Source organism: Orcinus orca, chromosome 1, assembly GCF_937001465.1.
Source record: "Orcinus orca chromosome 1, mOrcOrc1.1, whole genome shotgun sequence".
Classification (NCBI taxonomy): Eukaryota; Metazoa; Chordata; class Mammalia; order Artiodactyla; family Delphinidae; genus Orcinus; species Orcinus orca.
This window is the reverse complement of record NC_064559.1, coordinates 88,837,678-88,865,316: the sequence shown is the minus strand read 5'-3', so window position 1 is coordinate 88,865,316 and position 27,639 is coordinate 88,837,678.

Below are 27,639 nucleotides of genomic sequence, written 5' to 3'. Positions count from 1 at the left end.
CCTTTTTGGCCAAGTGCATCATTGTGGACGTTCTGCCTCTTTTCCTATGCTTTACATGCAATTCCAGTCTACCTCCTGAAATCGGTTTCCTGCAATTCTGCCCCGCTTTCAAGTCCTCTTGGCAGCCTTACTTCAATATATTTTTGGACTATAGCTGTCATTTATAACTCTGCAGGTTTGTGAATTACAGTGCGCTGAGCTCCTTTCTTCAACTCGCTTTCTTGTGAGCTGGCCGCAACACCACAGGATTGCTTCAGGCCCTAGTGTGGATCTGCACGACATGCTGAGCCTTTGGTTAATTCCTCTTCCTGGTGGGAAATGAGAGTTAAATTTGCCCGTCCAGACACCTCCAGCTAGTCTCTCGTTGGTTCTCCCTATTCCTGTTCATCTTCCGCAGAAATTGCAAACTGGGCCAAACAGGAGGTTAAAGGCACTGACTCTCCAAGTGGGGAGAGTGTTAGTAAAGCGTCTGGAATGTTGCACCCGAGTACCAGGTGTCGAAAACTGAGACACATTTGAACATGTTTCCCGATCACACAGTGGATCATACTCTGGGTTCCACATGCATATTTTAGCTGAAGGAAGAATCCCTTAAACCTGGAGAGTTGAGACCCATGGAATGGGTACCATGCAATATGACTTCAAAGGGTCTGCATTTGCTCACCGAACCTCACCAATCCTATCGCTGCTGCTTTTATGCCTCTGTACACACGCTTGATTCTCTTTCGGAGACATATACGTCCACAGGTTTTAAGATTCTTACTAGTCAGGTATATTCTTAGGAGTTTAATATGGAGTGTTGAGTCCACTCGATCAGCAAGGAGTAGCTCTTGTCTATTAAATATTTGGCTTATGGAACGGTATCTGTGCTAATTTCAATCTCTGGTTTTATGCAGCACCTCAACTCACCTTTCCCCTTAAGGAAGCATAAGTTGGTGTTCTACATTTGAGACCCTGTTCTGTTTTGTAATTCAGTTCCTGTGTAGCCAAGTTTACATTCCGTGTAGTAGTGATATCTTATGATGTTTCTTTTTCTGTGTGACTTATTTCACGTAGAATCATCGTACCTGAATCCACTCATTATGCTGCTATGGGTCTGATGACATAGATTTCATTGCTGAGTGATATTGCATTGTACGTAAGTACCACAACTTCTTTATCCATTTTTCGCTTTCTGCGATATTGAACTTGTATCGTAAACGAGGTTCTTGTAAACAGAGCCATCCCAAACTTTGGGGTGGTTGTGTCTTTTGGATTTTAATTTCCCTAAGCAATAGGACCATAAATGGAAGTGCCCTAGGCTCTGTTGCTTTGTTTTTTAGATGTTTCAGGAAACACCATACACTTCTCCAGGGTGGCTGTTGGCAATTTACATCCCGCCCATCAGCATAACAAGGCTCCCATTTCTCCATGGCCTGTCCTGCGTTTCTGGATTTTACACTTTTTGAAGATGGCCCTTTTGACCGGGGGGCAGTGAGACTTCATTGTAGTGCAGATTTCCTTTGCAAGCTTGCTTGGTTGGCCAAAAAGGGCGTATGCGTTTTTTCCTGAATATATTCAGGAAAAAACGCATACGCCCTTTTTGGCCAAGTGCATCATTGTGGACGTTCTGCCTCTTTTCCTATGCTTTACATGAAATTCCATTCTACCTCCTGAAATCAGTTTCCTGCAATTCTGCCCCGCTTGCAAGTCCTCTTGGCAGCCTTACTTCAGTATATTTTTGGACGATAGCTGTCATTTATAACTCTGCAGGTTTGTGAATGACAGTGACCCTGAGCTCCTTTCTTCAACTCGTTTTCTTGTGAGCTGGCCGCAACATCGCGGGATTGCTTCAGGCCCTAGTGTGGTTCCGGCACGGCACACAGAGCCTTTGGTTAATTCCCCTTCCTGGTGGGAAATGGGAGTTAAATTTGCCTGTCCAGACACCTCCAGCTAGAATCTCATTGGTTCTCCCTATTCCTGTTCATCTTCCGCAGAAATTGCAAACTGGGCCAAACAGGAGGTTAAAGGCACTGACTCTCCATGTGGGGAGAGTGTTAGTAAAGCGTCTGGAATGTTGCACCCGAGTATCAGGGGAGGAAAACTGAGACACATTTGAACACGTTTCCTGATCACACGGTGGATCATACTCAGGGTTCCACATGCATGTTTTAGCTGAAGGAAGAATCCTTTAAACCTGGAGAGTTGAGACCCATGGAATGGGAACCATGCAATATGACTTCAAAGGGTCTGCATTTGGTCACCGAACCTCACCAATCCTATCACTGCTGCGTTTATGCCGCTGTACACACGCTTGATTCTCTTTCGGAGACATATAAATCCATAGGATTTAAGATTCTTAGTAGTCAGGTATATTCTTAGATGTTTAATATGCGGTGTTGTGTCCACTTCGTTGAGCAAGGTGTAGCTCTTGTCTATTACATATTTGGCTTATGGAACGGTATCTGTGCTAATTTCAATCTCTGGTTTTATGCAGCACCCCAACTCACCTTTCCCCTTAAGCAAGCATAAGTTGGTTTTCTACATTTGAGACCCTGTTCTGTTTTGTAATTCAGTTCCTGTGTAGCCAAGTTTACATTCCGTGTAGTAGGGATATCTTATGATGTTTCTTTTTCTGTGTGACTTATTTCACTTAGAATCATCGTACCTGAATCCACTCATTATGCTGCTACCGGCCTGATGACATACATTTCATTGCTGAGTGATATTGCATTGTATGTAAGTACCACAAATTCTTTACCCATTTTTCGCTTTCTGTGATATTGAACTTGTACAGTAAACTAGGCTCTTGTAAACAGAGCCGGCCCAAACTTTGGGGTGGCTGTGTCTTTTTGATTTTGATTTCCCTAAGCTATAGGACCATAAGTGGAAGTGCCCTAGGCTCTGTTGCTTTGTTTTTCAGATGTTTCAGGAAACACCATACACTTCTCCAGAGTGGCTGTTGGCAATTTACATCCCGCCCATCAGCAAAACAAGGCTCCCAGTTCTCCATGGCCTGTCCTGCCTTTCTGGATTTTACACTTTTTTCAGATGACCCTTTTGACCGGGGGCAGTGAGACTTCATTTTAGCGCAGATTTCTTTGCAAGCTTGCTTGGTTGGCCAAAAAGTGTGTATGCGTTTTATCCTGAATATATTCAGGAAAAAACGCATACGCCCTTTTTGGCCAAGTGCATCATTGTTAACGTTCTGCCTCTTTTCCTATGCTTTACATGCATTTCCCGTCTACCTCCTGAAATCGGTTTCTTGCAATTCTACCCCGCTTTCAAGTCCTCTTGGCAGCCTTACTTCAATATATTTTTTGACGATAGCTGTCATTTATAACTCTGCAGGTTTGTGAATGACAGTGCCCCTGAGATCCTTTCTTCAACTCGCTTTCTTGTGAGCTGGCCGCAACGCCGCCGGATTGCTTCAGGCCTTAGTGTGTTTCCGGCATGGCCCGCTGAGCCTTTGGTTAACTCCATTTCCTGGTGGAAAATGAGAGTTAAATTTGCCCGTCCAGACACCTCCAACTAGTATCTCATTGGTTCTCCCTATTCCTGTTCATCTTCCACAGAAATTGCAAACTGGGCCAAACAGGAGGTTACAGGCACTGACTCTCCAAGTGGGGAGAGTGATAGTAAAGCGTCTGGAATTTTGCACCCGAGTACCAGGGGACGAAAACTGAGACACATTTGAACACGTTTCCTGATCACATGGTGGATCATACTCTGGGTTCCACATGCATGTTTTAGCTGAAGGAAGAATCCCTTAAACCTGGAGACTTGAGACCCATGGAATGGGTACCATGCAATATGACTTCAAAGGGTCTGCATTTGCTCACCGAACTTCACCAATCCTATCACTGCTGCGCTTATGCCGCTGTACACACGCTTGATTCTCTTTCGGAGACATATAAATCCATAGGTTTTAAGATTCTTACTAGTCAGGTATATTCTTAGGCGTTTAATATGGGGTGTTGAGTCCACTTCGTTGAGCAAGGAGTAGCTCTTGCCTATTACATATTTGACTTATGGAACGGTATCTGTGCTAATTTCAATCTCTGGTTTTATGCAGCACCCCAACTCACCTTTCCCCTTAAGCAAGCATAAGTTGGTTTTCTACATTTGAGACCATGTTCTGTTTTGTAATTCAGTTCCTGTGTAGCCAACTTTACATTCCGTGTATTAGTTGTTTCTTATGATGTTTCTTTTTCTGTGTGACTTTTTTCACTTAGAATCATCGTACCTGAATCCACTCATTATGCTTCTACGGGCCTGATGACATACATTTCATTGCTGAGTGATATTGCATTGTATGTAAGTACCACAACTTCTTTATCCATTTTTCGCTTTCTGTGTCATTGAACTTGTACCGTAAACGAGGTTCTTGTAAACAGAGCCGGCCCAAACTTTGGGGTGGCTGTGTCTTTTTGATTTTGATTTCCCTAAGCTATAGGACCATAAGTGGATGTGCCCTAGGCTCTGTTGCTTTGTTTTTTGGATGTTTCAGGAAACACCATACACTTCTCCAGAGTGGCTGTTGGCAATTTACATCCCGCCCATCAGCATAACAAGGCTCCCAGTTCTCCATGGCCTGTCCTGCCTTTTTGGATTTTACACTTTTTTCAGCTGGCCGTTTTGACCGGGGGCAGTGAGACTTCATTGTAGCGCAGATTTCTTTGCAAGCTTGCTTGGCTGGCCAAAAACTGTGTATGCGTTTTTTCCTGAATATATTCAGGAAAAAACGCATACGCCGTTTTTGGCCAAGTGCATCATTGTGGACGTTCTGCCTGTTTTCCTATGCTTTACATGCAATTCAAGTCTACCTCCTGAAATCGGTTTCCTGCAATTCTGCCTCGCTTTCAAGTCCTCTTGGCAGCAATACTTCAATATATTTTTGGACGATAGCTGTCATTTATAACTCTGCAGGTTTGTGAATTACAGTGCCCCTGAGCTCCTTTCTTCAACTCACTTTCTTGTGAGCTGGCCGCAACACCGCAGGATTGCTTCAGGCCCTAGTGTGGTTCCAGCATGGCATGCTGAGCGTTTGGTTAATTCCTCTTCCTGGTGGGAAATGAGAGTTAAATTTGCCCGTTCAGACACCTCCAGCTAGTTTCTCATTGCTTCTCCCTATTCCTGTTCATCTTCCGCAGAAATTGCAAACTGGGCCAAACAGGAGGTTAAAGGCACTGACTCTCCAAGTGGGGAGAATGTTAGTAAAGTTTCTGGAATGTTGCACCCAAGTACCAGGGGACGAAAACTGAGACACATTTGAACACGTTTTCCGATCACATGGTGGATCATACTCTGGGTTCCACATGCATGTTTTAGCTGAAGGAAGAATCCCTTAAACCTGGAGACTTGAGACCCATGGAATGGGTACCATGCAATATGACTTCAAAGGGTCTGCATTTGCTCACCGAACCTCACCAATCCTATCACTGCTGTGTTTATGCCGCTGTGCACATGCTTGATTCTCTTTCGGAGACATATAAATCCATAGGTTTTAAGATTCTTACTAGTCAGCTATATTCTTAGGCGTTTAATATGTGGTGTTGAGTCCACTTCGTTGAGCAAGGAGTAGCTCTTGTGTAGTATATATTTGGCTTATAGAACGGTATCTGTGCTAATTTCATTCTCTGGTTTTATGGAGCACCCCAACTCACCTTTCCCCTTAAGCAAGCATAAGTTGGTTTTCTACATTTGAGACCCTGTTCTCTTTTGTAATTCAGTTCCTGTGTAGCCCAGTTTACATTCCGTGTAGTAGTGATATCTTATGATGTTTCTTTTTCTGTGTGACTTATTTCACTTAGAATCATCGTACCTGAATCTACTCATTATGCTGCTATGGGCCTGATGACATAGATTTCATTGCTGAGTGATATTGCATTGTACGTAAGTACCACAACTTCTTTATCTATTTTTCGTTTTCTATGATATTGAACTTGTACCGTAAATGAGGTTCTTGTAAACAGAGCCATCCCAAACTTTGGGGTGGCTGTGTCTTTTTGATTTTTATTTCCCTAAGCTATAGGACCATAAGTGGAAGTGCCCTAGGCTCCGTTGCTTTCTTGTTTAGATGTTTCAGGAAACACCATACACTTCTCCAGAGTGGCTGTTGGCAATTTACATCCCGCCTATCAGCATAACAAGGCTCCCAGTTCTCCATGGCCTGTCCTGCCTTTCTGGATTTTACTCTTTTTTCAGATGGCCAGTTTGACCGGGGGGCAGTGAGACTTCATTGTAGCGCAGATTTCCTCTGCAAGCTTGCTTGGTTGGCCAAAAAGGGCGTATGCGTTTTTTCCTGAATATATTCAGGAAAAAACGCGTACGCCCTTTTTGGCCAAGTGCATCATTGTGTACGTTTGGCCTCTTTTCCTATGCTTTACAAGCATTTCCCGTCTAACTCCTGAAATCGGTTTCTTGCAATTCTACCCCGCTTTCAAGTCCTCTTGGCAGCCTTACTTCAATATATTTTTGGACCATAGCTGTCATTTATAACTCTGCAGTTTTGTGAATTGCAGTGCCCCTGAGCTCCTTTCTTCAACTCGCTGTCTTGTGAGCTGGCTGCAACACCGCAGGATTGCTTCAGGCCCTCTTGTGGTTCCGGCATGGCACGCTGAGCCTTTGGTTAACTCCTCTTCCTGGTGGGAAATGAGAGTTAAATTTGCCCGTCCAGACACCTCCAACTAGTCTCTCATTTGTTCTCCCTATTCCTGTTTATCTTCCGCAGAAATTGCAAACTGGGCCAAACAGGAGGTTAAAGGCACTGACTCTCCAAGTGAGGAGAGTGTTAGTAAAGCGTCTGGAATGTTGCACCCGAGTACCAGGGGACGAAAACTGAGACACATTTGAACACGTTTCCCGATCACACGGTGGATCATACTCTGGGTTCCACATGCATGTTTCAGCTGAAGGAAGAATCCCTTAAACCTGGAGAGTTGAGACCCATGAAATGGGTACCATGCAATATGACTTCAAGGTACTGCATTTGCTCACCGAACCTCATCAATCCTATCACTGCTGCGTTTATGCCGCTGTACACACTCTTGATTGTCTTTCGGAGACATATAAATCCATAGGTTTTAAGATTCTTACTAGTCAGGTATATTCCTAGGCGTTTAATATGGGGTGTTGAGTCCACTTCGTAGAGCAAGGAGTAGCTCTTGTCTATTATATATTTGGCTTATGGAACGGTATCTGTGCTAATTTCAATCTCTGGTTTTATGCAGCACCCCAACTCACCTTTCCCCTTAAGCAAGCATAAGTTGGTTTTCTACATTTGAGACCCTGTTCTGTATTGTAATTCTGTTCCTGTGTAGCCAAGTTTACATTCCGTGTAGTAGTGATATCTTATGATGTTTCTTTTCTGAGAGACGTATTTCACTTAGAATCATCGTACCTGCATCCACTCATTACGCCGCTACGGGCCTGATGACATAGATTTCATTGCTGAGTGATATTGCATTGTACGTAAGTACCACAACTTCTTTATCCATTTTTCGCATTCTGTCATATTGAACTTGTACCGTAAACGAGGTTCTTGTAAACAGAGGCCGCCCAAACTTTGGGGTGGCTGTGTCTTTTTGATTTTAATTTCCCTAAGCTATAGGACCATAAGTGGAAGTGCCCTAGGCTCTGTTGCTTTGTTTTTTAGATGTTTCAGGAAACACCATACACTTCTCCAGAGTGGCTGTTGGCAATTTACATCCCGCCCATCAGCATAACAAGGCTCCCAGTTCTCCATGGCCTGTCCTGCCTTTCTGGATTTTACACTTTTTTCAGATGGCCCTTTTGACCGGGGGGCAGTGAGACTTCATTGTATTGCAGATTTCCTTTGCAAGCTTGCTTGGTTGGCCAAAAAGTGCCTATGCGTTTTTTCCTGAATATATTCAGGAAAAAATGCATACGCCTTTTTTGGCCAAGTGCATCATTGTGGACGTTCTTCCTCTTTTACTATGCTTTACATGCAATTAAAGCCTACCTCCTTAAATCTGTTTCCTGCAATTCTGCCCCGCTTTCAAGTCCTCTTGGCAGCCTTACTTCAATATATTTTTGGACGATAGCTGTCATTTATAACTCTGCAGGTTAGTGAATGACAGTGCCAGTGAGCTCCTTTCTTCAACTCGCTTTCTTGTGAGCTGGCCGCAACACCGCAGGATTGCTTCAGGCCCTAGTGTGGTTCCGGCACGGCATGCTGAGCCTTTGGTTAATTCCTCTTCCTTGTGGTAAATGAGAGTTAAATTTGCCCGTCCAGACACCTTCAGCTAGTCTCTCATTGGTTCTCCCTATTCCTGTTCATCTTACGCAGAAATTGCAAACTGGGCCAAACAGGAGGTTAAAGGCACTGACTCTCCAAGAGGGGAGAGTGTTAGTAAAGCGTCTGGAATTTTGCACCCGAGTACCAGGGGACGAAAACTGAGACACATTGGAACACGTTTCCCGATCACACGGTGGATCATACTCTGGGTTCCACATGCGTGTTTTAGCTGATGGAAGAATCCCTTAAACCTGGAGAGTTGAGACCCATGGAATGGGTACCATGCAATATGACTTCAAAGAGTCTGCATTTGCTCACCGAACCTCACCAATCCTATCACTGCTGCGCTTATGCCGCTGTACACACGCTTGATTTTCTTTCGGAGACCTATAAATCCATAGGTTTTAAGATTCTTACTAGGCAGGTATATTCTTAGGCGTTTAATATGGGGTGTTGAGTCCACTTCGTTGAGCAAGGAGTAGCTCTTGCCTATTACATATTTGGCTTATGGAACGGTATCTTTGCTCATTTCAATCTCTGGTTTTATGCAGCACCCCAACTCACCTTTCCCCTTAAGCAAGCATAAGTTGGTTTTCTACATTTGAGACCCTGTTCTGTTTTGTAATTCAGTTCCTGTGTAGCCAAGTTTACATTTCGTGTAGAAGTGATATCTTATGATGTTTCTTTTTCTGAGTGACTTATTTCACTTAGAATCATCATACCTGAATCCACTCATTATGCTGTTACGGGCCTGATGACATAGATTTCATTGCTGAGTGATATTGCATTGTACGTAAGTACCACAACTTCTTTATCCATTTTTCGCTTTCTGTGATATTGAACTTGTACCGTAAACGAGGTTCTTGTAAACAGAGCCTTCCCAAACTTTGGGGTGGCTGTGTCTTTTTGATTTTAAATTCCCTAAGCTGTAGGACCATAAGTGGAAGTGCCTTAGGCTCTGTTGCTTTCATTTTTGTATGTTTCAGGAAACACCATACACTTCTCCAGAGTGGCTGTTGGTAATTTACATCCCGCCCATCAGCATAACAAGGCTCCCAGTTCTCCATGGCCTGTCCTGCCTTTCTGGATTTTACAATTTTTTCACATGGCCAGTTTGACCGGGGGGCAGTGAGACTTCATTGTAGTGCAGATTTCCTTTGCAAGCTTGCTTGGTTGGCCAAAAAGGGCGTATGCGTTTTTTCCTGAATATATTCAAGAAAAAACGCATACGCCCTTTTTGGCCAAGTGCATCATTGTGGACGTTCGGCCTCTTTTCCTATGCTTTACATGCAAATCCTGTCTACCTCCTGAAATCGCTTTCCTGCAATTCTGCCCCGATTTCAAGTCCTCTTGGCAGCCTTACTTCAATATATTTTTGGACGATAGGTGTCATTTATAACTGTGCAGGTTTGTGAATCACAGTGCCCCTGAGCTCCTTTCTTCAACTCGCTTTCTTGTGAGCTGGCCGCAACACCGCAGGATTGCTTCAGGCCCTAGTGTGGTTCCGGCATGGCACGCTGAGCCTTTGGTTAATTCCTCTTCCTGGTGGGAAATGAGAGTTAAATTTGCCCGTCCAGACACCTCCAGCTAGTCTCTCATTGGTTCTCCCTATTCCTGTTCATCTTACACAGAAATTGCAAACTGGGCCAAACAGGAGGTTAAAGGCACTGACTCTCCAAGTGGGGAGAGTGTTAGTAAAGCGTCTGGAATGTTGCACCCGAGTACCAGGGGATGAAAACTGAGACACATTTGAACACGTTTCCCGATCACACGGTGGATCATACTCTGGGTTCCACATGCGTGTTTTAGCTGATGGAAGAATCCCTTAAACCTGGAGAGTTGAGACCCATGGAATGGGTACCATGCAATATGACTTCAAAGGGTCTGCATTTGCTCACTGAACTTCACCAATCCTATGACTGCTTCGTTTATGCCGCTGTACACACGCTTTATTCTCTTTCGGAGACATATAAATCCATAGGTTTTAAGATTCTTACTAGTCAGGTATATTCTTAGGCGTTTAATATGGGGTGTTGAGTCCACTTCGTTGAGTAAGGAGTAGCTCTTGTGTATTACATATTTGGCTTATGGAACGGTATCTGTGCTAATTTCAATCTCTGGTTTTATGCACCACCCCAACTCTCCTTTCCCTTTAAGCAATCATAAATTGATTTTCTACATTTGAGACCCTGTTCTGTTTTGTAATTCAGTTCCTGTGTAGCCAAGTTTTCATTCCGTGTGGTAGTGATATCTTATGATGTTTCTTTTTCTGTGTGACTTATTTCACTTAGAATCATCGTACCTGAATCCACTCATTATGTTGCTACGGGCCTGATGACATAGATTTCATTGCTGAGTGATATTGCATTGTACGTAAGTACCACCACTTCTTTATCCATTTTTTGCATTCTGTCATATTGAACTTGTACCGTAAACGAGGTTCTTGTAAACAGAACCATCCCAAACTTTGGGGTGGCTGCGTCTTTTTGATTTTAATTTCCCTAAGCTATAGGACCATAAGTGGAAGTGCCCTAGGCTCTGTTGCTTTGTTTTTTAGATGTTTCAGGAAACACCATACACTTCTCCAGTGTGGCTGTTGGCAATTTACATCCCGCCCATCAGCATAACAAGGCTCCCAGTTCTCCATGGCCTGTCCTGCCTTTCTGGATTTTACCCTTTTTTCAGATGGCCCTTTTGACCGGGGGGCAGTGAGACTTCATTGTAGTGCAGATTTCCTTTGCAAGCTTGCTTGGTTGGCCAAATAGTGCGTATACGTTTTTCCCTGAATATATTTAGGAAAAAACGCATACGCCCTTTTTGTCCAAGTGCATCATTGTGGACGTTCTGCCTCTTTTCCTATGCTTTACATGCAATTCCAGTCTACCTCCTGAAATCGGTTTCCTGCAATTCTGCCTTGCTCTCAGTGCCTCTTCATAGTCTTACCTCAATATACTTTTGGAAAATAGTTGGCCTTTATAACTCTGCAGGTTTTTGAATTGCAGTTGCCCTTTGTTCCATTTTTCAGCTCTTATTTTTGTGATCTTGCCTCATATCCACAGGATTTCTTCAGGCCCTATTCTTCTTCTGGGGCACCTTGCTGTGCCTTTGGTTAATTCTTCTTCCTATGTGAAATTAGAGTTTCATGTGGCCATTGAAACCGCTACAGCTATTTTCTCACTGGTTCCCCCTATTCCCATTCATCCTCCGCACTAACTGCAGACTGTGTGATACCGGACCTTAAAGGCATTGACTCTCCATGTGAGGATGTTGTTAGTAAAGTGGCTGGAATGTTGATCCGGAGCCCCAGGAGAGGAAAATGAGGTGCGTTTTAGAAACCTTTCCCGATCATATGGTATACCATCTGCTGGATTTCCCATGCATGGTTTAGCTGTAGGAAGATTCCCTTCAACCTGGAGTGTTGGGACCCTTGGAATGAGTAGCATGAAGTATTGCATTAAACTTTCGGCAGTTGCTCACCAAAGCTCACCAATCCTCTCAGCCCCAAGTGTCCAGCCTTATGTCTTATCCAGCTGTGGGTTTATATGTGGTCATTCCAGGTTGCATCACAGCCCCTGAGCGAATTTTGTAAGAATTTTTCTCTCTTTCATTGCTTCTGCGTTTTGGTTTTAAAATTTATTTCTATAATGGGGTTTAGCTCATTTTCACTCCTGTGTTTGTGCCGCTCTGCACACACTTGATTCCCTTATGGAGATATATCAATACATGGGTTTTAAGATTCTTATTACTCAGATATATTTCTCTGCGGTGTATAGGGTGTGTTGAGGCCAGTTCATTGAGCAAGGTGTAGATCTTGTCTCATACCTATTTGGTTTATTGAACGGTATCTGTGCTAATTTCAAACTCTGGTTTTATGCATCACCCCACCTCTCCTTTCCCCTTAAGCTGACATAAGTGTGTTTTCTAAATGTGAGACACTGTTCTGTTTTGTAATTCATTTTTTGTGCAGCCATATTTATCCTCCCTCTATAAGTGATATCTTATGATATGTTTCTTTTTCTGTTTGACTTATTTCAAGTAGTATTATCGGACCTAAATCCACTCTTTATCCTTCTACTAGCCTTATTACATTGATTTCATGGTGAAGAGATATTCCATTGTACATAAGTACCACATTTTCTTTATCCATTGTTCTCTTTCCTGGGATATTTAAGGTGTACTGAAGTTGAGGTTCTTGTAAACAGAGTAGCCCTAAACTGTGGTGTGCTTGTGTCTTGTTGATTTTTAGACTTCCCTAGATATACTCCCGTGATTGGAAGTGCCCTATGCTCTGTAGCTCTGTTTTTTAGATGATTTAGGAACCACCATACACTTCTCCAGAGTGGCTCTCGGCAGTTCACACACTGTCCATCAGCGTATAAAGGCTCCCTGTTCTCCATGGCCTGTCCTGCATTTCTGGTTTTTACAATTTTTTCGGATGGCCCTTTTGACCGGTGGGAAATGAGACTTCTTTGTTGTGCACATTTGCATTGCTTGCTTGCTTGGTTGCCCATAAAGTGCGTATGCGTTTTTTCCTGGATATATTCAGGAAAAAACGCATACTCCCTTTTGGGCCAACTGCATCATTGTTGAAATTCTGCCGCTTTTCATGTGCTTTAAAGACGAGTCCAATCTATGTCGTGAAATCTGTTTCTTGCAATTCTGTCTTGCATTCAGATCCTCTTCTTTGCCTTACCTCAACATATTTTTGGACGTTAGTTTTCATTTATAACTCTGCCGGTTTGTGAATTGCAGTGACCCTGAGCTCCATTTTTTAAGTTGCTCTTTTGTGAGCTGGCCTCAAAGCCGCAGGATTGCTTCAGGCCCTATTTTGGCTCCGGCGAGGTGGGCTGAGCCTTTTTTTAATTCTTATTCTTAATGGGAAATTAGAGTGACATGTGCCCGTCCAAACCCCTACAACTATTCTCTCATTGGTTCCCCCTCTTCCCGTTCATCCTCCTCACAATTTGCAAAATGTGTGAAACAGAAGTTTAAATGTGCTGATTCTCTAAGTGGGGAGATTCTAAGTAACGTGGCTGGAATGATGAACAGGAGCACCAGGAGAGGATAAATGAGGTGCATTTTAGACACATCTCCCGATCACATGGTGTACAGTCCTCTGGGTTTTCCATGCATGTTTTAGCTGTAGGAAGATTCCTTGAACCTGCAGATTTGGGACCCATTGAATGGGTACCAGGTAGTATTACTTTAAAGGGTGTGCATTTCCTCACCCAACCTCACATTTCTCTTAGCGCGAACAGTTTCCAGCCTTATGTCTCATCCTGCTGTGGGTCTAGATGTGTTCAATCCATGTTGCATCACCGTCCCTGAGTAAAAGTTGTAAGAGGTTTTCCCTGTCTCTCTGTCGTTTATTTTTTTCAATTTATTACTATATTGGTTACAGCTGATTTTCAAAGCTCTGTTTCTTGCTGCTGTACATCCACTTGATTCACGTACAGAGAGACATCAATAAATTCTTTTTCAGATTCTTACCAGTCATAGATATTCTTTTCTGGTGACTTGAGTGTGCTGAGTGCAGTTCTTTTAGCTACCGTGTAGGCCTTGTTGATTATCAGTTTGGTATTTGGAATGGTATCTTTGCTAATTTCAACCTCCTGGATGATGCCTCACCCTTCCCCACCTTTCCCGTTTAGCAGCCTTACGCGTGTTTTCTACATATTTGACTATGTTTTTGTTTTGTAATTTATTTCATGTGTAGCCATTTTGGATTCCACCTTTAAGTGATATCTTATGATATGTGTCTTTTTCTTTTTGAATTATGTCACTTAGAATGATCATACGTAACTCCTCCGGAGTTGTTACAACTGGCCATATTTCATTGATTTCCAGGCTGAGTAATATTCCACTCTACATAAGTACCACATCTCTATCCATTTTTTCCCTCCAGAGACATTTAAGTTATATCCTAGTCGAGGATCTTTTAAACAGAGAGGCAGTAAACATTGGGGTGCCTGTGTCCTCTCGATTTTTGTTTTTCTTAATATATACGCCCATGAGTGCAAGTGCCCTATGCTCTGTAGCTCATTTTTTAGATGCTTTAGTAAACACAATACACTTCTCCAGAATGACCGTTGGCAATATACATTTCCACTATAAGCCTCACAGGGCTCCCTCTTCTCCTTGCCCTGTCCTGCATTTCTGGTGTTTACACTTTATGAGGATGGCTCTTCTGACTGATGCGAAGTGATATCTTTTGTAGTATTGATTTCCAGTGCCCACCTGTTTGGTTGGCTAAAAAAGTATATGCCCTTTTCTTGAATATATACAGAAAAAAACGCATACAGCCTTTTTGGTCAACTGCAATGTTGGCAATGTTCAGCCCCTTTTCTTGTGCTTAATGGCGAGTCCCTTCTACCTCCTCAAATCCCTTTCCTGCCATTCTCCCTTGCTTACCAATCCTTTTCTCTGACTTTCCTCAAGACATTTTCAGTGATAGATATTTTCAACTCTGCAGTTTCGTGAATTTTACTGCCCCTGAGTTCCATTGTTCAACTTGTGTTTATGGGAACTGGCCACAAAGCAGTGGGATTTCCTCAAGCCCTATACTGTTTCCATGGGCAACCCTAGCCTTTGGTCAATTCGTCTTCCTGATTGGAAATTAGAGTGACATGTGCCTGTCTGAACACCTAGGACTTGTCTCTCATTGTTCCTCATCCTTCCGCTTCATCCTCTGGACAAATTCCAAACTGTACGCAACAGGATGTTGACAGTGCTGACATCTCCAAGTGGGGAGACTGTTAGTAAAGATGCTGGAGGGGTGAACCCGAGCACCAGGAGATGAGGAGATGAGATGCCTTTTCCAAACTCTTCCCGATCAGACGGTATACCATCCTCTGGGTGTGACAGACATGTTTTAGCAGTAGGAAGAGTCCCATTCATGTAAGGAGAACACCAGGGCTTTTTCAAAATCAGTGTCTCCCCGAAACCCAAACTGGGGAATTTTTTAAGCTACGGCTACACATATGTTCATTAAGGGCCTTGGGAAGTAAGCAGAGTCCAAACTTTAGATGATTGAAGTCTTCAGGTTCAGAAGCACTCACCACCAGCTTCCCTTAGGTTACACTTTAACTGTCATTGATAGATGATGTCAATAAAAATATCTATTCTTTTTCCGATTATTTCCCTTTATAGGTTATTGCAAAATATTGAGTGCAGTTCCCTGTGCTATCCAGTAGTTCCTTGTTGATGATCTATTTTATACATAGCAGTGTGTATATGTTAATTCCAAACTGTTAATTTATCCCTCCTCCCACATTTCCCCTTTGGTAATAATAAATTATAAGATTTTATACTTCTCAGAAATGGGGGAGCTGAAAGAGAGGTATCATTTTCAATGGAAAAGCATTTAAAACAAGATTGAAGCTTTAACCAAGATTATTAGATGTACATCCTTGGAAAGAAATCACTTCATTTCTCTAATATTGACCTGACAAATAAGACAAACCTTTTCACTGAACTTGCTTATAATAAAGTGATGGAAATATCAAATGGAAGTGTTAGAAACATCTTATTTTACCCGAGCCTTATAAACTGTTCTATGTTAACTACAGTTTGGCTCACACATCTGTTCATTGAAGTTACAATAGTCTCAATTTCTGTTACTGATCCTCCAGAGTGGACCCCAACAAGTGTCCCCCTGCCCAGTGTCATTGGGGCCAACAGATCGAGACTGAGTTTGGTTCACAAGCAAAGGAAACTTTATATTTTGATCAGAGAATGGAGAGGTGAGAGCATGCACTACCCCGTGGGCTGTGGGCTGGGCTGCTGTGTAGAGATCCTGTCAGAGTCAGTGGGAGGGAGGGGGCGGAGCTCTCGAGGGCCGGGTTGGCTGCAGCTCAGGCTCTATATCTCGGAGTCTGCACTGGGCCCCAGGAGCTGAGATGTTGACCCAGCCATTCTGCACTAGGAAATCTGGTCTGAAGTGCCGGGTGTGGAACCTCTGCATGCGGGACCCTAGGAGCACGTGAAATTAGACAAAGCACAAAGGATAAAAAAGGTCAGACTTGACTTTATTGCCCAGATTCTATTTTTATCTCCCAGGGATTTTTAATGGGCTTTGCTGGGGACAAACCCCTCCTCTGCCTTTTGTCCCGTTCCTCATTCTTGGAGTGCTGAGGGTGCAGACCCTTCTTCTGTAACTGCTGAGTGCTGAGTTGGGAGCCCTCATACCAGTGGACGAGGGTCAGAACTTCTCCCCAGCAGCCTCCAGGTGACGTTGATTGGCCCCAGGACCCCTGCCTCCCTGCTCGTCCGCCTGAGCACCAGCATTGGAAGTGTTATAGATTCTAATGACCTTTAAGGGTCCAGGAAAGAGATGTGCAGAGACGCTGTGGGGGCCGGTTTCACCCCGCCCCACATTTGTTCGGCCACCTTAGGCTGACCGTTTCTGCCAGCCTAGATGCTCTGACCAGTAGTCTGCTCTTTCTTCAATTAGGCCCCTGAATTAACGTAAAAACAGCACCAGGTGTCAGAGCCCTGCCCGCTCAACTCCCAGACAGTCCAGGGTCAGTGGTGATCAAGGACCATGATGGCCACTGAGTCAACAGCCTTTTGAAGTAAACAGGAGTCCAGCCGGTCTTATTGGCCACCATCATCACGGTGTCTGTAGGCTTTTCTATGGTGACAGTGTGATATACGGTTCCCCCGCCAAGATTATTAGCTCCCCTCCGGGTGCAGTAAGTCCTGCAAGCAGTAGTCTACTCCTTCGGGACACACTATTGTTGTTTTATGAGAGAAACTCCAGGTCAAGTGATGTTCACACGAGTCGTCATGGTGCCCTGTTGCCCCCGGTTATCTCTCTGGATGTTGGAGTTGGAGGACCTCCTCACACGAGGTCGGTGTGCCCACGGAGCGAACCCTGCAACTTCAGGGCATGGTTGGTGGTTAGGATCACCATGTGGGGTCCTTTTCCCTTAGGAGGGAGGTGGCCTTTTGGGCTACTGATTTCCAGGTTTTTAGATACTGCCAGTATCTTGGCCAGATGTGGCAGTGGGCCAAGCCCCTTGGTGACTGTAGTTTATCCTACCTGGATGGCATTCTTGCATTGTTCCCTTTCAAGTGGTCCCAGTTTTTGCACTAATTCTCCAATGGCGATTCACCTTTCACCAGGAATGTAAAGGTCAAAGGGTTTAGCTCAATTAGGGAGTTCCAGGGCAAGGGTCTGAATTGACTGCTCTTTCCATTCTTGAAAGGCCACTTCTGGATTCTGTTCAAAAGGATCATCATCTTTTCCTTTCAGTGTTTCATATAGAGGCCCAGCTAGTAGACTGTAGTTAGGGATCCAGAAGCAGCAAACCCTGGCCTCCCCAGGAACCCCTAAGCTGTCTTCTAGTTTTAGAAAGGGGTAAGGCTGCAAATGGTTTCTTCCCTTTCCTGGGATGGGCTTCTCTGACCTTGTGTGAGAATGAAGCCCAGGCAGGTCACCGCAGTCTGTGATATTTGAGCTTTTTCTTGGACACCTTCTATCCTTTATTGGCTTGGTAGTTCAGAGGCCTCCTTCGTAGGGCTGGCGATCAGAATGTCGTCTGCATATTGAAGGAGGGTTTCCTTTTCCAGAGGTAGAACTTTTCGGTCTTTAGCTAAGCTTTCCCCAAAGATGGTGTGGGAATTTTTGAACCCTTGGGCAAGACGGCCCGGAAGTATTGTTTTAGTTGTATGTTGAGTCCTGCCACTCACAAGCCAAAATTTCTTGTGACTCTGGGACTAATGGAATACAAAAGAAGGCATCATTGAAGACTAATACAGAATACCATGTCCTGGTGGTTGGTAGAATGACCAGCAGGGTATAGGAATTAGGAGCAACTGGAGGTATATCCTCGGTGGCTTCACTGACTGTCCTGACATCCTTTACCAGGTCCCCAGCAGCCCATGGGGCTCTCGTGGTCAGGCCAATCCCAGGATATGGAGCTCTCCTGGGCAGGTACCCCACCCCCAACCCAGCCCACGGGGCTCTCGTGGTCAGGCCTCTCCCAGGATACAGAGCTACCCTTGCAGGTACCGTGGCAGGGCTGGGCACACAGGAACCGTGCACATAGCCCTCATTGAAGAGCACCCCCAGCTCACCTGTCGCTCAGAGCTGACACAGAGCACCTCAGAGCAGGACTTGAACTACCAAACAGCAGCTCCGACAGGTCTGTGACCCTGGGCATCACACTGTGTGACCTCCCTCCACCTGGTCTTCCAGAGACTTCCACTGCACCCAGGGCACCAGGCCTCTGTCTCCAACCACCACCCACCCGTCCTCTCCCTGACTCCTGGGTTCCTCTCACTAGGAGAGGGTTTTCTTAAAGTTGTCTCCCACTCATGGGCCAGATAAAATGATTAGAAAACAAGCCAAAGCTGCAGGCCCTTGTCTATCCTGACTCTCAGGAGCCCACACCTGTTCCTTGGACCTGGCCGGTTCAGCAAGTTCCATTTTCTGCAACTGTGAGCCCCTGAGGGGTGATGATTGGCTGACCTGGGCAGCCTTACCGTGCCGGCCAGCCCTCCCCAGGTGTGCCTGGGTTGAGATCAATATAAATACCACTCCAGGCAGCAAGAGCCCCTGCAGCTGTGCCTGACGCCATTTTCTCTGCCCTGTCAGCAGTCTCGGGGCTGGGCTGGTCGGAGGGAGTGAGAGGCCACAGCTTTGTGGGTGGCCCAGTGTGAGTGGGGCTCTGCTGGACTTTCTGCAGCAGTTGCCAGGCTGCCACCTGCTAAAGAAGAGGATGTGTCACCCATACCTGCTGCTGGAATTTCTTCCTGGGCAGAGGTGAGGAAGGAAAAAAGCAGTGGGGGCAGGGACAGGACGGGTATCTCAGGCAGGGAAATGGAAATCTTCCAGAAGAGCACCCAGGGCCAGGACCATCTTGGCTGGCCTGCAGGCACCAAGTCAGCTGGCATGCTGTCACTCGTGTGGCTCCATGGCCCTTCCTCTAGGCTTTCAAGTCCTTGTATATATTCAGGTGTTTTACCTGGGAAGGGTGGGAACAGTTCAGCAGCAACTGGCCTGGGGCTCAGCTCACGTTTATTCACAGATGCCTCGGCACGGTGCCCCAGCTTTGCAATGAGGACGCTTGTTGTGTGGGGGCTGCTGGGTGAATGGGAGACGATTCCCCACCACTGACCAACTTCAGAATTGTTTACAACTGGAGCAAGTGCCCTGATATGGTTTTCCTCTGAGTAACTGGTGGGTTCTGTTTTTTTTTTCTCTTTTTCGTTTTTGGTTCAAGGTAGATTTTATTCCTCTTTTTTGTATTTACAGATATAAGCATGGAACTAATTTATTCATATAAATACATGTATGTGAAGGGAATAATTGTTTTTTCTGTTTTATTTTCTAAATTTTATTTCTTTTTAATTTTGCATTTTATTTTATATTTTTATACAGCAGGTTCTTATTGGTTATCTATTTTATACATATAAATGTTTACATGCCAATCCCAATCTCTCAACTCCTCCCACCACCACCACCCCAAGAGCTTTCCCCCCTTGTTGTCCATACGATTGTTGTCTACATCTGTTGCTCTATTTATGCCTTGCAAAACGGTTAATCTGTACAGTTTTTCTAGGTTCCACATATATGCATGAATATACAAGATTTGTTTTCTCTTTCTGACTTACTTCACTCTGTATGACAGTCTCTAGATCCATCGACGTCTCTACAAATGACCCAATTTCATTCCTTTCATGGCTTAGTAATATTCCATTTTATATATGTACCACATCTTTATGCATTCGTCTGTTTGTGGGCATTTAGGTTGCTTCCGTTACCTCGATATTGTAAATAGTGATGCAATGAACATTGCAGTGAATGTCTCTTTTTGATTTATGGATTTGTCTGGGTATATGTCCAGTACTGGAATTGCTGTATCATATGGTAATTCTATTATTAGTTTCTTAAGAAACTCCATATTGTTCTCCATAGTGACTGTATCAATTTATATTCCCAACAATAGTGGAAGAGGCTTCCTTTTCTCCACACCCTTTCCAGCATTCGTTGTTTGTAGATTTTCAGATAATGCCCATTCTAACAGGTGTGAGATGATACCTCATTGTTGAGTGCATTTCGTTGAGCAAGGGGTAGGTCTTGTCTATTACATATTTGGCTTATGGAACGGTATCTGTGCTAATTTCAATCTCTGGTTTTATGCAGCACCCCAACTCACCTTTCCCCTTAAGCAAGCATAAGTTGGTTTTCTAAACTTGAGACCCTGTTCTGTTTTGTAATTCAGTTCATGTGTAGCCAAGTTTACATTCCGTGCATTAGTGATACCTTATGATGTTTCTTTTCCTGTGTGACTTATTTCACTTAGAATCATCGTGCCTCAATCCACTCATTATGCTGGTACAGGCCTGGTGACACAGATTTCATTGCTGAGTGGTATTCAGCAATGAAATGAAAGTGTTGTACGTAAGTACCGCAACTTCTTTATCAATTATTTGTTCTCTGGGATATTTAACTTGTACTGTAGAAGAGGTTCCTGTAAACAGAGCCGTCCCAAATTTTGGGGTGGCTGTGTCTTTTTGATTTTAATTTCCCTAAGCTATAGGACCATAAGTGGAAATGCCCTAGACTCTGTTGCTTTGTTTTTCAGATGTATCAGGAAACACCATACACTTCTGCAGAGTGGCTGTTGGCAATTTACATCCCGCCCATCAGCATAACAAGGCTCCTTTTTCCCCATGGCCTGTCTTGCCTTTCTGGATTTTACACTTTTCTCAGATGGCCCTTTAGACCGGGTGGAAGTGACACTTCATAGTAGTTCAGATTTCCATTGCAAGCTTGCTTGGTTTGCCAAAAAGGGCGTATGTGTTTTTTCCTGAATATATTCAGGAACAAACTCATACGCCCTTTTTTGCCAAGTGCATCATTGTCGATGTTCTGCCTCTTTTCCTATGCTTTAAATGCAAATCCAGTCTACCTCCTGAAATCGGTTTCCTGAAATTCTGCCCCGCTTTCAAGTCCTCTTCGCAGCCTTACTTCAATATATTTTTGGATGTTATCTGTCATTTATAACTCTGCAGGTTTGTGAATTACAGGGCCCCTGAGCTCCTTTCTTCAACTCGCTTTCTTGTGAGCTGGCCGCAAACCCGCAAGACTGCTTCAGGCCCTAATCTGCTTCTGGCAGGGCACACTGAGCCTTTGGTTAATTCCTCTTCCTGGTGGGAAATGAGTGTTAAATATGCCCGTCCAGACACCTACCTCACTCTCAACTCCTTGGTGATGTGGATCCTCTGGTTTGTGGCCACCTTTGCTGGGTTCCTCACCTTTCGATGATGTGGCCCCACTAGTGTGAGGACACTCCTGCCTGCTTCTCATCCACGTGGTTATGTGGACCCCCTGGTGAGAGTCTGTTCCTGGCTGTGTTCCTCACCCACCTGTGAGGGAGACCCTCTGCTGATAGGTCACTCCTGCATTGCTGGCACACATTGCCTTGGTGAAGTCAGCCGTGTGGTGGCAGTTGGAGCATGCTGGGAATCTCCTCTCCCCGGTGATGAGGGCCCTCTTGCGTCAGGCCCTAACTGCTGGGCTCACCAACTTTTCTTAGTGAACCCATTGATGCTTGGGCACTCCTCTTAGGATCCCATCTCCATGGGGATGTGGGCCTTCTGCTCTGAGGTCCCAATGGCTGGGTTGTTCACATTTTCATGATGTGGGCTCTCTGGTGTTAGTTCACAGAGGCCTGGATCCCATAGCCTCTGTGCTCTTGGCCGCCTGCTGGGAGGTTCCAACTGCTGGATTCCTCACTTTTTTAATTTTTTGGGCCCTCTGTTGTGAGGATCCTCCTGCCTGCCTCACTCCCAGCCCCTTCGTGATGTGTGTCGTCTGGTTTGAGGCCACATGTGCTGGGTTCCTCACCTTTAGATGATGTGGGACCAATGGTCTTAGGAGACTCCTGCCTGGTTCACATCCCCTTGGTGATGTGGGCCCTCTGTTGAGAGTCTGATCCTGGCTGGGTTCCTCACCCATCTGTGAGGTGGGCCGTCTGCTGTGAGGTCACTCCTGCCTGGCTTGCTCACCTCGCCTTGTGGACATGAGCCCTCTGGTGGCACTTGGAGCCTGCTGGGAGCCTCCTCCCCTCGGTGATGAGGGCCCTCTGGCGTCAGGCCCTAACTGCTGGGCTCCCCACATTTTGTGATGTGCGCCCAGTGGTGCGAGGACACTCCATCTAGGTTCACATCCCCATTGGGATGTGGGCCTTCTGCTCTGAGGTCCCAACGCCTGGGTTGCTCACAGTTTCATGATGTGGGCTCTCTGCTGTTAGTTCACTCCTGCCTGCATCCCATAGCTTCTGTGCTCTCGGCCGCCTGCTGGGAGGTTCCAACTGCTGGATTCCTCACCTTTCTTATTCTTTGGGCCCTCTGTTTTTAGGCTACTCCTGCCTGCCTCACTCCCATTCCCTTTGTGATATGTGTCCTCTGATTTGAGGCCACATGTGCTGGGTTCCGCACCTTTCGATGATGTGGCCCCACTGGAGGGAAGACAGTCCTGACTGGTTCCCATCCCCTTGCTGATGTGGGCCCTCAGGTGACAGTCTGATCCTGGCTGGGTTCCTCACCCTTCTGTGAGGTGGGCCCTCTGCTGTGAGGTCAATCATGCCTGTCTGGCACACGTCACCTTGGCGACGTGGGCCCTCTGGTGGCATTTGGAGTGTGCTGGGATCCTCCTCCCCTCAGTGATGAGGGCCCTCTTGCCTTAGGCCATAACTGCTGGGCTCCCCACATTATCTGATGTGCGCCAAGTGAGTGAGGATACTCTTGCCAGGTTCCCATCCCCATGGGGATATGGGCCTTCTGCTCTGAGGTCAAAACGGCTGGCTTGCTCACAGTACCATGATGTGGGCCCTCTGCTCTGAGTTCACTCCAGCAAGGATCCCTTATCATCGGTGCTCTGAGCCGCCTACTGGGAGGTTCCAACTGCTGGATTCCTCAACTTTTTTATTCTATGTGCCCTCTGTTGTGAGGCTCCTCTTGCCTGCCTCACTGCCAGCCCCTTGGTGATGACTGTCCTATGGCTTGAGGCCACATGTGCTGCATTCCTCACCTTTCGATGATGTGGCCCCTCTCATGTGAGGACACTCCTGCCTGGTTCCCATCCCCTTGGTGAGGTGGGCCCTCTGGCAAGAGTCTAATCCTGCCTGGGTTCCTCAACGTTCTGTGAGGTAGGCCCTCTGCTGTGAGGTCACTCCTGCCTGGCTGGCACACGTCATCTTGGAGACGTGAGCCCTCTGGTGGCAGTTGGAGCATGCAGGGTGCCTCCTCCTCTCGGTGATGACGGCCCTCTGGCGTCAGGCCCTAAATGGTGGGCTCCCCACATTTTCTGATGTGCGCCCAGTGGTTCGAGGACACTCCAGCCAGTTTCCCATTCCCATGGGGATGTGGGCCTTCTGCGCTGAGGTCCCAACGCCTGGGTTGCTCAGAGTTTTATGATGTGGGCTCGCTGCTGTGAGTTCACTGTGGCCTGGATCCCATAGCCTCGGTGATCTGAGCCGCCTGCTGGAAGGTCTAAATGCTGGAATCCTCACGTTTTTTATATTATGTGCCCTGTGTTGTGAGGCTACTCCTGCCTGCCTCACTCCAAGGCCCTTGGTGATGTGGGTCCTCTGGTTTGAGGACACATGTGCTGGGTTCCTCACCTTTCGATGATGTGGGACCTATGGTCTTAGGAGACTCCTGCCTGGTTCACATCCCCTTTGTGATGTGGGCCCTCTGTTGAGAGTCTGATCCTGGCTGGGTTCCTCACCCTTCTGTGAGGTGGGCCGTCTGCTGTGAGGTCACTCCTGCCTGGCTTGCTCACCTCGGCTTCTGGACATGAGCCCTGTGGTGGCACTTGGAGCCTGCTGGGAGCCTCCTCCCCTCGGTGATGAGGGCCCTCTGGCGTCAGGCCCTAACGGCTGGGCTCCCCACATTTTGTGATGTGCGCCCAGTGGTTCGAGGACACTCCATCCAGGTTCACATCCCCATTGGGATGTGGGCCTTCTGCTCTGAGGTTCCAACGGCTGGGTTGTTCACAGTTTCATGATGTGGGCTCTCTGCTGTTAGTTCACTCTGGCCTGGATGCCATAGCCTCTGTGCTCTGGGCCACCTGCTGGGAGGTTCCAACTGCTCGATTCCTCAACTTTTGTATTCTGTGGGTCCTGTGTTGTGATGCTCCTCCTGCCTGCCTCACTCGCAACCACTTCGTGATGTGGGTCCTCTGGTTTGAGGCCACATGTGCTGGGTTCCGCAACTTTCAATGATGTGGCCCCACTGGTGTGAGGACACTCCTGCCTGGTTCCCATCCCCTTGGTGATGTGGGCCTTCTGGTGACAGTCTTATCCTGGCTGGGTTCCTCACTCTTCTGTGAGGTAGGCCCTCTGCTGTGAGGTCAATCCTGCCTGACTTGCACACATCACCTTGACGACGTGGGCCCTCTGTTGGCACATGGAACCTGCTGGGAGCCTCCTGCCCTCGGTGATGACGGCCCTCTAGCATGAGGCCCTAACTGCTGGGCTCCCCACGTTTTCTGATGTAAGCCCAGTGATGCCAGGACACTCCTGTCAGGTTCCCATCCCCATGGGGATGAGGGCTTTCTGCTCTGAGGTCCCAACGCCTGGGTTGCTCACAGTTTCATGATGTGGGCTCTCTGGTGTTAGTTCACTCCTGCCTGCATCCCATAGCTTCTGTGCTCTCGGCCGCCTGCTGGGAGGTTCCAAATGCTGGATTCCTCACCTTTTTTATTCTTTGGGCCCTCTGTTTTTAGGCTACTCCTACCTGCCTCACTCCCATCCCCTTTGTGATGTATGTCCTCTGATATGAGGCCGCATGTGCTGGGTTCCTCACCTTTCGATGATGTGGCCCCACTGTTGGGAGGACAGTCCTGACTGGTTCCCATCCTCTTGGTGTTGTGGGCTCTCTGGCGAGAGTCTCATCCTGCCTCGGTTCCTCACCCTTCTGTGAGATAGGCCCTCTGCTGTGAGGTCACTACTGCCTGGCTGGCGCATGCCACCTTGTAGACGTGGGCCCTCTGTTGGCAGTTGGAACCTGCTGGGAGTCTCCTCCCCTCAGTTATGAGGGCCCCCTGGCGTCAGGCCCTAACTGCTGGGCTCCTAACATTTTCTGATATGTGCTAAGTGGTGCGAGGCCACTCCTGCCAGGTTCCCATCCCAATGGGGATGTGGGCCTTCTGTTCTGAGGTCCCAACGGCTGGGCTGCTCACAGGTTCATGATGTGGGCCCTCTGCTGTGAGTTCACTGCGGCCTGGATCCCATAGCCTCGGTGCTCTGGGCCGCTTGCTGTGAAGTTCCAACTCCTGGATTCCTCAACTTTTATATTCTATGGACCCTGTGTTGTGAGGCCGGTCCTGCCAGACTAATTCTGAACCCCTTGGTGATGTGGTTCCTCTGGTTTGAGGCTACATGTGCTGGGATCCTCACCTTTCGATGATGTTGTCCCACTGGTGTGGGGACACTCCTGCCTGGTTCCCATCCCCTTGGTGATGTGGGCCCTCTGGTGAGAGTCTGATCCTGGCTGTGTTCCTCACCCTTCTGTGAGGTGGGCCCTCTGCTGTGAGGTCACTCCTGCCGGGCTGGCACACATCGCCTTGGCGACGTTGGCCCTCTGGTGGCAGCTGGAGCCTGCTGGGAGCCTCCTCCCCTCGGTGATGAGTGCCCTCTTGCGTCAGGCCCTAACTTCTGAGCACCCCACGTTTTCTGATGTGAGCCCAGTGATGCCAGGACACTCCTGTCATGTTCCCATCACCATAGGGATGTGGGCCTCCTGCTCTGAGGTCCCAATGTCTGGGTTGCTCACAGTTTCATGATGTGGGCTGTCTGGTGTTAGTTCACTCCGGCCTGCATCCCCTAGCCTCTGTGCTCTGGGCCACATGCTGGGAGGTTCCAACTACTGGATTCCTCACCTTTCTTATTTTGGGGCCCTCTGTTGTGAGGCTCCTCCTGCCTGCCTTACTCCCAGCCCCTTGGTGATGGGTGTCCTATGGTTTGAAGCCACATGTTCTGGGTTCCTCACCTTTAGATGATGTGGCCCTACTCATGTGAGGACACTCCTGCCTGGTTCCAATCCATTTGGTGATGTGGGCCCTCTGGTGCGAGTCTGATCCTGACTGGGTTCGTCACACTTCTCTGAGGTGGGCCCTCTGCTGTGAGGTCATTCGTGCCTGGTTGGCACACATCGCCTTGGCGACGTCAGCCCTCTGGTGGCAGTTGGAGCCTGCTGGGAGCCTCCTTCCCTTGGTGATGAGGGTCCTCTGGCGTCAGGCGCTAACTGCTGGTCTCCCAAAATTTTCTGATACGTTCTCAGTGGTGCGAGGACACTCCTACCAGATTTCCATCCCAATGGGGATGTGGGCCTCCTGCTCTGAGGTCCCAATGGCTGGGTTGCTCAGTTTCATGACATGGGCCCTCTTCTGTGAGTTCACTGTGGCCTGGATCCCATAGCCTCGGTGCTCTGGGCCGCCTGCTGGGAGGTTCCAACTGCTGGATTCCTCACTTTTTTATTCTATGGGCCCAGTGTTGTGAGGCTACTCCTGCCTGCCTCACTCCGAGGCCCTTGGTGATATGGGTCCTATGGTTTGAGGACACATGTGCTGAGTACCTCACCTTTCGATGATGTGGCCCCACTGGTGTGAAGACACTCCTGCCTGGTTCCCATCCCCTTGGTGATGTGGGCCCTCTGGTGAGAGTCTGATGTTGGCTGGGTTTCTCACCCTTCTGTGAGGTGTGACCTCTGCTGTGAGGTAATTCCTGCCTGGCTTGCTCACATTGCCTTGGCAATGTGAGCCCTCAGGTGGCAGTTGGAGCCTGCTGGGAATCTCCTCCCCTCGGTCATGAGAGCTCTGGATAAAACACACATGCCCTTTTTTGCCAAGTGCATTGTTTTCCAAGTTCTGTCTCTTTTCCTATGCTTTAAGAGCGACTCCCATGTACCTTCTGAAATCGGTTTCCTGCAATTCTGCCCCGCTTTCAAGTCCTCTTGGCAGCCTTACTTCAATATATTTTTGGACGATAGCTGTCATTTATAACTCTGCAGGTTTGTGAATTACGGTGCCCCTGAGCTCCTTTCTTCAACTCGCTTTCTTGTGAGATGGCCGCAAAACCACAGGATCTCTTCAGGCCCTAATCTAGTTCCAGCACGCCACGTGGAGCCTTTCGTTCATTCGTCTTCCTGGTGGGAAATGAGAGTTAAATTTGCCCGTCCAGACACCTACAGATAGTCACCCATTGCTTCTCATTATTCCTGTTCATCTTCCGAAGAAATTGCAAACTGAGCCAAACAGGAGGTTAAAGGCACTGACTCTCCAAGTGGGGAGAGTGTTAGTAAAGCGTCTGGAAAGTTGCACCGAGTAACAGGGGATGAAAAATGAGATACATTTGAACACGTTTCCCGATCACACGGTGGATCAT